We start from the raw sequence: 9,556 nt of genomic DNA on the forward strand, positions 1-9,556 counted from the left end.
ATGGGGCGGTACGAAATGTTGCAGCCTACCGCCGCACGCCACGTCGATGCCGCGTCTCGCATTTGGCAACACGTGTTCTTTGTTCCTACTTTTGCGATCGGTTTTGCTGCTGCCGCCACCATCGCATCACACCTTTACACTGGTGTTTATAGCCATGCTTCAAAACGTGCAGCAACCATTTGGCTTGGCGGCGCTGCTTTTTCACACCATCTTTGCTAGATAGAGAATAATTAACACATTTCTTGATGTGTGATACCAGGTTCACAGAAGTTAGGGTTTTAGATATTGAAATTTATGCGAGCATAAGTGATCATAGGAAAATAGTTGTCTAAGGCAGTCCTTAATTCAGCCCGAAGTCGACTTCGCGAAGTCTTTACCAAATCCTCAGTGCTAAAGCTTCGTGCGGCCAGCTTCGCGAAGTCTTTACCCAAACCTCAGTGCTAAAGCTTCGTGCGGCCAGCTTCGCGAAGTCTTTACCAAAACCTCAGTGCTAAAGCTTCGTGCGGCCAGCTTCGCGAAGTCTTTACCCAAACTTCAGTGCTAAAGCTTCGTGCGGCCAGCTTTGCGAAGTCTTTACCAAAACCTCAGTGCTAAAGCTTCGTGCGGCCAGCTTCGCGAAGTCTTTACCCAAACCTCAGTGCTAAAGCTTCGTGCGGCCAGCTTCGCGAAGTCTTTACCAAATCCTCAGATCTAAATCTCCGTGCGGCCAGCTTCGCAAAGTATCAGACCTGTTTACCCTAAACCCGAGGCAAGAGTACTTTCCCAAAAAGGTGAGTGTATTTTTCAAAAAGTTGGTGTACTTTGCAAGCAAAGCCATATGGGCTAGGGAAAATGTACGCGTGAGTGCAAACGTGTTTGTGTAAGAATAGCATGTCTTGGGAACACCTTCAGAATTTAACCCCTTCCAATACAACAAGGATAAAACAATTTTATTTACCTGTCAGTTTATAGCATTATAACCAGTGTCTTCCAAACAGATTGATAATGAAAAGATGAAGTTCGTGAAATAACATCTGCGGTTGACAGTGGCAAGTTCATTTTTACAATCATCTCAGAAAACATTGCTTCAGCACGGACTACAGCCTTTTCTTCTGGCAGGATTTGCTTTGCGGGAATGAACTTCATAATTCCTTGGCAGCTTTCAGCGGATTTCTTTGCAGCAACCTTGTCCAGGTGAATTTTGGAACTGCAGTGTCGTTCGATGTCATATTTCCCAGCATGGGCAACGGAGAAATCTGATTTACAATACTTGCAGTGTGCATGACTTTTTCGCATAGTAGACTCCACAATTCCTGGCTCTTTCTTATATTTCTTCAAGAAAATCTGCTGCCTCTGCTGTTTAGATTTGGTACAGTCATCCGAAACTGGCACATTTTTCCGCTTCATTTTGCCACGATTGTCCAGACGATCGCACGTGCCAACAACTGAACAAGGTTTCCACAGCTGAAGACTCGCTGTCATGGTTATCTCCCTTCGACCGAAACCGGTATCGGTTGTACCATCCCGTAATCAGCACACCAACACCGGAAAACGTATTCTAGACTTTTTCTTTGGCGTATTTTGTGCGTGTGTCGCGTATTTGCGTACCGATAATAATTTGGCGTACAAAATACGCCCAAATCGTACTGGTAAACAGGTCATTTAAGTATACTTCGCAAAGTCTTTACCAAAACCTCTGTGCTAAAGCTTCGTGCGGCCAGCTTCGCGAAGTCTTTACCAAAACCTCAGTGCTAAAGCTCCGTGCGGCCAGCTTCGCGAAGTCTTTACCAAAACCTCAGTGCTAAAGCTTCGTGTGGCCAGCTTCGCGAAGTCTTTACCAAATCCTCAGTGCTAAAGCTTCGTGCGGCCAGCTTCGCGAAGTCTTTACCCAAACCTCAGTGCTAAAGCTTCGTGCGGCCAGCTTCGCGAAGTCTTTACCAAAACCTCAGTGCTAAAGCTTCGTGCGGCCAGCTTCGAGAAGTCTTTACCAAAACCTCAGTGCTAAAGCTCCGTGCGGCCAGCTTCGCGAAGTCTTTACCAAAACCTCAGTGATAAAGCTTCGTGCGGCCAGCTTCGCGAAGTCTTTACCCAAACCTCAGTGCTAAAGCTTCGTGCGGCCAGCTTCGCGAAGTCTTTACCCAAACCTCAGTACTAAAGCTTCGTGCGGCCAGCTTCGCGAAGTCTTTACCCAAACCTCAGTACTAAAGCTTCGTGCGGCCAGCTTCGCGAAGTCTTTACCCAAACCTCAGTGCTAAAGCTCCGTGCGGCCAGCTTCGCGAAGTCTTTACCCAAACCTCAGTACTAAAGCTTCGTGCGGCCAGCTTCGCGAAGTCTTTACCCAAACCTCAGTGCTAAAGCTTCGTGCGGCCAGCTTCGCGAAGTCTTTACCCAAACCTCAGTACTAAAGCTTCGTGCGGCCAGCTTCGTAAAGTCTTTACCAAAACCTCAGTGCTAAAGCTTCGTGCGGCCAGCTTCGCGAAGTCTTTACCAAAACCTCAGTGCTAAAGCTTCGTGCGGCCAGCTTCGCAAAGTATACTTCGCGTAGTCGACTTCGCCCAGTTAAAGACAGGCTTTAATGTGATTAAAAGAAATAAGCTACAACGAATTGTGTCTCCTTTTCTTCCAGACAGGGAACGGGACGCTCTAGCCCAGGACAGCATGAGGTACCGACCAACCACCAAGAGAGCGCTACGTGTCGTGGTGGCAGTGTTCATGGGGTCACTGCTCATCATAGAAGTGTTTGATGGCTTTTCTTTTGTCCGAGAGACACTGCCCGACAGTCTTCGGCGTGAGGGTCTGCTCTCCTTTCTACGGGGCAAGGAGCGTCCGTTCTGTCCCTGTCCGCACAAACCGCCATCTTTGTGTGAGTGCCACGGCAATTTAGGTTTTAGATTTTTGGTATAATAATTATTGTCCATGGGATATTCCCTCAAAGGAATTCGGGATGCTATACTTGGGAGATAGCTTGCACGACAGAATCGTGCGTCCCATTTTGTGTCTTCTTTTTCCTGCTTGCGCGTATTCGTGTTATCCAAGAGACGCTGTGACCTTGGGATCTTTATCGTGCGCACACCGAGTAGAGTCTGCACAAAATTGACTCTGGGAAATAAATCCCTTGCCGAACGTGGGGATCGAACCGACGCCGATAGTGACAAGTGGTTTCAAAGTCAGCACCACTGCCGACTGAGCTATCTTACCTCCTAGCTGCAAGCACATGTGTTCACGGCTCACCGCTCACCGTCACACGTAGTTTGAATTCATCCATGTTTGTAAATGAAGCACACAACAAATGAACATCAATACAGTCAATGGGATCACAAGAATGTACATTCACCCATATGTATATCAAAAACAATAGAGTAAAGAAAGTGAGAATGCTTACTGTCCTACGGCTACAGGCTAAATATTTCGCCTCTTAAGGACATGATATGGGTTATATAATAATTCGAGTTTGTACGCCCTCACGGCGTGTATGCGTGTTTAGGTGGTATCAGCCATCTGCACTTATGCCACTCTAGTGACACGGGGGTGGGAGATGGATACCGTCTCTGGGTCTGCACATAAAGTTGACCGACCCCGATTCGAACCAGCGACCTTTCGATCTCAAGTCCAGTGCTCTACCACCTGAGCTACCCGGGCCCCCAGCAATAGAGTTTATAGGAACACAGGAATTTTAATGCCTTCATGTTTTTAAAAGAAGCAGAAGATATAGGCCTACAGTCGATGAAATCACATGAATTTCAGTTCATCCATGCTTACGAGCGAAACAAGACATTAATTTCTAACGGGATCACCGCAGTTTCAATTTACCCATGTTTATAATTTGAGCAAATGATTAACAGTCTGTGGGATCACAAAAACTTTTTTAACTTACGCTGGTTGTCGCGACATATGTCGCGCTACTTTACGTATACGGTCACCTGGTTGTCGCGACATATGTCGTGGGGCTGCGTCAGTCTGTTTGGTCGGTTCCGATTACCTCCCATGGATGCGAAAACCTATCCTTAGATCTGTATTCATTAGAAATAAGGTCAGTTGGGCCCTAAACCTGTAGATCCAAGTTCTGAAGCACATTTGAGTAGGCGAGTGTCAAACATACAGGGCACCCAGCTGAGCTGTAGCACATGCTCCAAAATGGCTGCTCCCATAGATCCACGGCGTGATCGCAATGTTTCTGAAGACTTTTTTGATGATTTCTTCGCCGATCAGAAAACCCACAGCCCTTGGATTTTTTCCGACTGTTTGTTGGCGATGAAATGATCGATTTGTTAGTCGAACAAACGAATCACTACGCTCAACGAAAAATTGACGCTGGAAATATAAAGCCACACTCACGGTAAGCCTTTCGTCAGTTTCGACCGACTTTTGCTCCCTCTCTCTGTCTCTTGCAAACATGTTTTCTTCCGTTTCTTTCTTCTTCCTTTTTGTCCAGGTGAATAGTTTGTTTTTACTGATGTAACACTCTCGACTTTTCAGGTTTAATTCAGAAAATTCAATTATGTTATGAAAGGGGGTAGGGGATTTTATGTGTTAAATGAATAACACAAATGCAGAAATAAATGTTTCAAAATCCTTTTATTCTCTTGTGTCTTTTCTTTTTTTTTCAACAAAATACAACTTCCAAAAATGAAATACAATGACTAAAGAACAGTGTTAGACCTAAAGACCAAAAACTTAAAACCAAAAATCCAGTGTTCGTAAGGTGCTTCGCCACAATTTTAAAACAAACACCACCCAGACAAGTTGGCTCTAAAAATTAAACAAACGTTTTATTTTTACCACACAATAAAACACAAATAATATTCACTAGATGTTACCAGAGGCTTGTAATTATGACTAATAATTCCGTCGCGATATAACCTTCGTGGTTGAAAACGATGTTAAACACCAAATAAAGAAAGAAAGACTAATAATTACCACCAAACACTGTACATAAGGAAGACGTGGAACTTGCGAAGAAAATGCGAAAAAGTGTTTGTGGGTTATCGTCCCTAGTCACATGCTGACGGCGAAAACAAAATGGCGGATCGCGTAGGTACCGATCGCGTGCGAGGTGGTGGTAAATATTGTGCTCGGCTTTTTGTTGCAAGAACGCCCGTTACAAACAGAGCTGCTTCGGGAAAACTTTCCACAAGTTCCCTAAAGAAGAAAAAAGGTGGGTTGTGCAGCGATTATTTCATCAGGTTTACCTTCTTCAGAATGAGAATGCAATGGCTCGAGTCAACTCACTCAGATTTATAAGCCAACTGTCTCTGGGCATTTTTGTCTGCTATGATACTACAGTATTTATAGAACTAATATGCAAATGAAATATTACAAACATAGCATGGATCGGTTCATGCTGAGATTTCTGTACTAGCTGTACTATGTACGCGTGTGTCTGCGTGTGTACCTGTGCCTGTGTACACTGTACTTACGACTGTGAGTGTGAGTCAGCAGTCAGTACAAAACAACAGTTTACACTTGATGACAAACTACCCGTGGGCATATTTGCCGAAATCTTTATCAAACCTTGCTTACGGGAAAACTACAGTACAAAGGTACATCACTCATCCGTTTTGCGTTCAGGCAGAGCGTTAGATTTAGACTGAAGATCTGATTTATTTTTTGTCTTTCCTTTTTGCTTAGTTTAACAATAACATTGTTGTTTTTATTGTCAAACTAGGTGCAGAATATGGATGCAATTCACAAGGCGAGAGGACTTTGAAAAGCTGCAGCCAGCTGATGTTCAAGGTCTCAAGCTTTGTACTGATCACTTTGAGGCCAACCAGTAAAACAATCCTGCAGAGAGGATCACTTGTGTGGAATGCTGTCCCGACATTGTTTGCAGTGCCCAATTCACCACCGAAGGTTATTTATTTATTGGTTTTAGGTTTTTGCAAACCAATGAAGCACACTATTAAATGCAGGTTGAGTAATGACAAGTTTGAGGCTGATGTAAGAATTGAAAAAAAACAGCATTGTTCCCATCAAATAATGCCTGTTTGCATTTAGCGCAAAAAAATGATAAGGCCAACAAAAAAAAGTTACTTATTTTGGATCGACGTCTTGATTATGATGATTATGATGAACTTATTTTGCCAAAAAACAGCCCCAAATGGCAAAAAAAGTATAGGGTCGGCGTCAACAACAAAAAAGTTGTATGTTTCTGGTCACCTGACCCTACCTATGTTTTCCCGACGACCCTAGACTTTTATTTTGCATTTTCAAAAATAAAAGGGGTATTCGAAAATCAATTGTTTTCCTGTTTTTCAACAAAATAAGTTTCCCGCAGTGGGGCACTGCGGTTATGAAATTAAAGGCCCCTCCTGTTTTTGGAACCGCAGGAGCTTTCTAGTTTGCTGTTAGGTAGATTTTTGGTTCCTCTTTCCTGTCATGCTCTCTTTTTCTTCATGAATTCTTTTCTTTTTTCTGCCTTCTTGCTCATTCACCTGTATTTTTTCCAAAAATCTCTTCTCTTGCCGCTTGTCTCGCGATTCATGTATAGTTTAATCTGTTAGTGTTCTGATGTAAGTCCAGCAGTAGATAGGTTAAGCCTATTTTAACATACTGGAAACTGGTAATCTTCCAGTAGGTATTAATTTAGTTTTACTAAAGCCTGCTGGGACACAAGTAATGGGTTAGTGCATTTGTAAACAGGAATCGCTTGACAAGTGGCCCCCTTCATCCCCCCCTTCCTCGTCCTGATATGGCTCTGCGTAGTCGGCTGGACGTTAAGCAACAAATAAACAAACAAACAAACAAACAAAATAAGTTAAAAAGATGGTTTAAAAAAAAAAAGTTTAGAAAAAAAATCTCCACCTTTAGTCATGTTAGGCCACAAAAAAAGTCTGTTTAAGGTAACATAGGCCCCCCAAAAATAGCGTCGGTAGGTCGGCTTTTTATTTTTGTATTTTAGCCATCTGAATATTTTAATTTCATTTTTTAATGCCCCAAAAAAAGTCTAGGGCCGGTGGGAAAAAAATAGGGTCGGTCCGGATACTGTAAACAGATTATTTTTTGTTTTGCCTTACGAGAAACATACACTTTTTTGTGTGGCCTCAGACCAATGCCATGAAATTGGGAGAATTGTTTCATTGTGACTGGGTGTTGGTTGTGAGTTTGTCAGTTAAAGAGCTGTGCATTTGCAGGTTGCTAGTGGGAGGAAGCCACCATCGCAAAGGGTAGCTACAAATGAAGCCAGCACCGACCTGTCGCCTGATGCACAAATTGTTCAACCAGGTAAGAGATTTTTAACCATGAAGAACACCCTGACATCAAAAAATGTTTAAACCCATCCATTACATAGTTGATAATTGCTGTATAGGGTGACGGGCGCTGTGGCGGGGTGGTAAGACGTCGGTCTATTAACTCGGAAGGTCGAGGGTTCGAATCCCGGTCGCGGCCGCCTGGTGGGTTAAGTGTGGAGATGTTTCCGATCTCCCAGGTCAACTTATGTGCAGACCTGCTAGTGACTTATCCCCCTTGGTGTGTACACGCAAGCACAAGATCTTGTAATCCATGTCAGAGTTCGGTGGGTTTTAGAAACACAAAAATACCCCGCACGCTTCCTCCGAAAGCGGCGTATGGCTGCCTAAATGGCGGGGTAAAAACGATCATACACGTAAAATTCCACTTGTGCAAAAAAAATGAGTGCATGTGGGAGTTTCAGCCCACGAGCGCAGAAGAAGAAGAAGAAGCTGTATAGGGCGGATGCATGGATGGATGAAATTGTACCTGTAGTTCCAACACGTAAAGATGGGAAACATATCCTGTTAGAGGCATGGTGTAACAAGAAACAATTAAGTGGCTCTATTCCCATCTCCCCCCCCCCCCCCTTTCCCCGTCGCGATATAAGCTTCGTGGTTGAAAACGACGTTAAACACCAAATAAAGAAAGAAAGAAAGAGGCATGGTGTGTGAGGAGTTTACCTGGTACTGTTGTCCTAATCAATCAGTCAATCAATCAATCAATATGAAGCTTATATAGTAGGTACAGTTCTAATGGCCTCACCCATTCAGTACCAAACAAGGTCAATTCCATCATTGTTCCACATCGTATCCATAGTTGCTAATACACTTCATTTCTGGCCTGCCTTCCTACGCTATTGTTTATTTTCATTTTGTGATTTAATTACACGTGTTTTAATTTCTTCCAGGTTGTAACTTGTTATGGTTATGTTATTTTATGTGTGTTTTCTTTTTTAGATGACATTCAGGCGATCCTGGAGGACATAGGATGTAAAGCATCAAAGTCGTCATCTTCCCCATCCCCTCGTGAAGCGGAACTTTGGCAGAAGGTCAACAAACTGAGGAGCAAGGTTTTCCGATTAGAAAAGAAAACGATGGAACCCCGTGTAAAACGAGCGAGTAAATTAGCCAAGCCTCCCAAGAAAGACTTTGTAGTAGAACAGTTGTCTCATATATTATCAGGCGAGGCGAGCTATTTTGCCATTTATGCCTGTTACATATTTACCGGTTATCTGCTGCTGTGTCCAATCCTGGCAGAGACGGGAACGCATGTTACCAAGGAGCTGAAGGAGAGTCAATGAGATGAGAGAATGTGATTAACAATTGCCAACTCTCTCCGTACAAAGAGGGTCCAAAATTGTATAAAAAAATAGATGGTAGGCAATTCAAAATTAAAAAAAGGACTCTCGGAGCATGGACTTAATGAGTCAAAAATTAAAGAAGGCTCTATGAGCCGAAGTACATGTTTTGTCTATTGTCTTTTTTATTTTGAATTCCCTACCATCTATATTTTGATACAATTTTGGACCCTCCCTGGTGTGTTGTTTCTGATGTACCTTTTAGTCTGTTTACAGTAACATAGGCACACAAAAAGAGGGTCGGTAGGTCGGCTTTTCTTAAAAAAAATTTATAACCATCTTTTTAAATTATTTTGCAAAAAAACAGGAACAAAATTGATTTTGTTTTCTTTTTCTTTTTTTCCAAATGCCAAAAAAAAAAGTCTAGGGTTGGTCTAGAAAAATAGGGTTGGTCGGGATACCGTAAACAGGCTATTTTGCTTTGTTTTGCCTAAGCAAAGACTAACAAACTTTCTTTAGGGTCTGACATTGTATATACTATACAATTTTTGGGGTATTAACTAAATACATACAGTTTTCGATTCCTTTTATACTTTTTCACAAATTAGCCCCCCCCCCCCCTTTTTTTTTTGTAGTCTGCCCTGGGGGCGGGAGGTCTCCTAATTTCGGTTTCTAGGGTCACCTTATGCTTCCCCATGAGCTGAGAACTTAATTTAAAATGAGCCTCGATTTTTTTATTTGTATTTTGTAATTGTGCCTTTGTCCAGTCACATGATTTCACTTTGTACTTAAAAACTTGGCGCTGTCATCATTTATTGCTATTTATTGTTCAGTTGTTCAGTATTTATTGCTATTGGGCATCAGTTATTCAGTTGCCCTCTTTCGAATGAGCCATGCATGCATTATGGATGTGTTTAGCAATGTAAAAGAAGAAACAATGTGAAGCAAACATATAGCACCAAATAAAATAACCGAATCAGAATGGAAACTTCTTCAGTGTATGTGTGTGTGTGTGTGTGTGTGTGTGTTTGCTGTTTTAAATACCGAAAA

General features: G+C 42.6%; 1 long non-coding RNA gene across 1 annotated transcript; it reads left to right on the forward strand.

The window, feature by feature from the left end:
- The first annotated feature begins 5,317 nt into the window (after nt 1–5,317).
- Nucleotides 5,318–9,071, forward strand: LOC138950677 (uncharacterized). The gene is made up of 3 exons (XR_011450767.1): nt 5,318–5,829; nt 7,110–7,200; nt 8,166–9,071. It is a non-coding gene; the product is annotated as an uncharacterized lncRNA (long non-coding RNA).
- Nucleotides 9,072–9,556: the final 485 nt, after the last annotated feature.

This window comes from Littorina saxatilis, linkage group LG16 (genome assembly GCF_037325665.1).
Source record: "Littorina saxatilis isolate snail1 linkage group LG16, US_GU_Lsax_2.0, whole genome shotgun sequence".
NCBI classification, from domain to species: Eukaryota; Metazoa; Mollusca; class Gastropoda; order Littorinimorpha; family Littorinidae; genus Littorina; species Littorina saxatilis.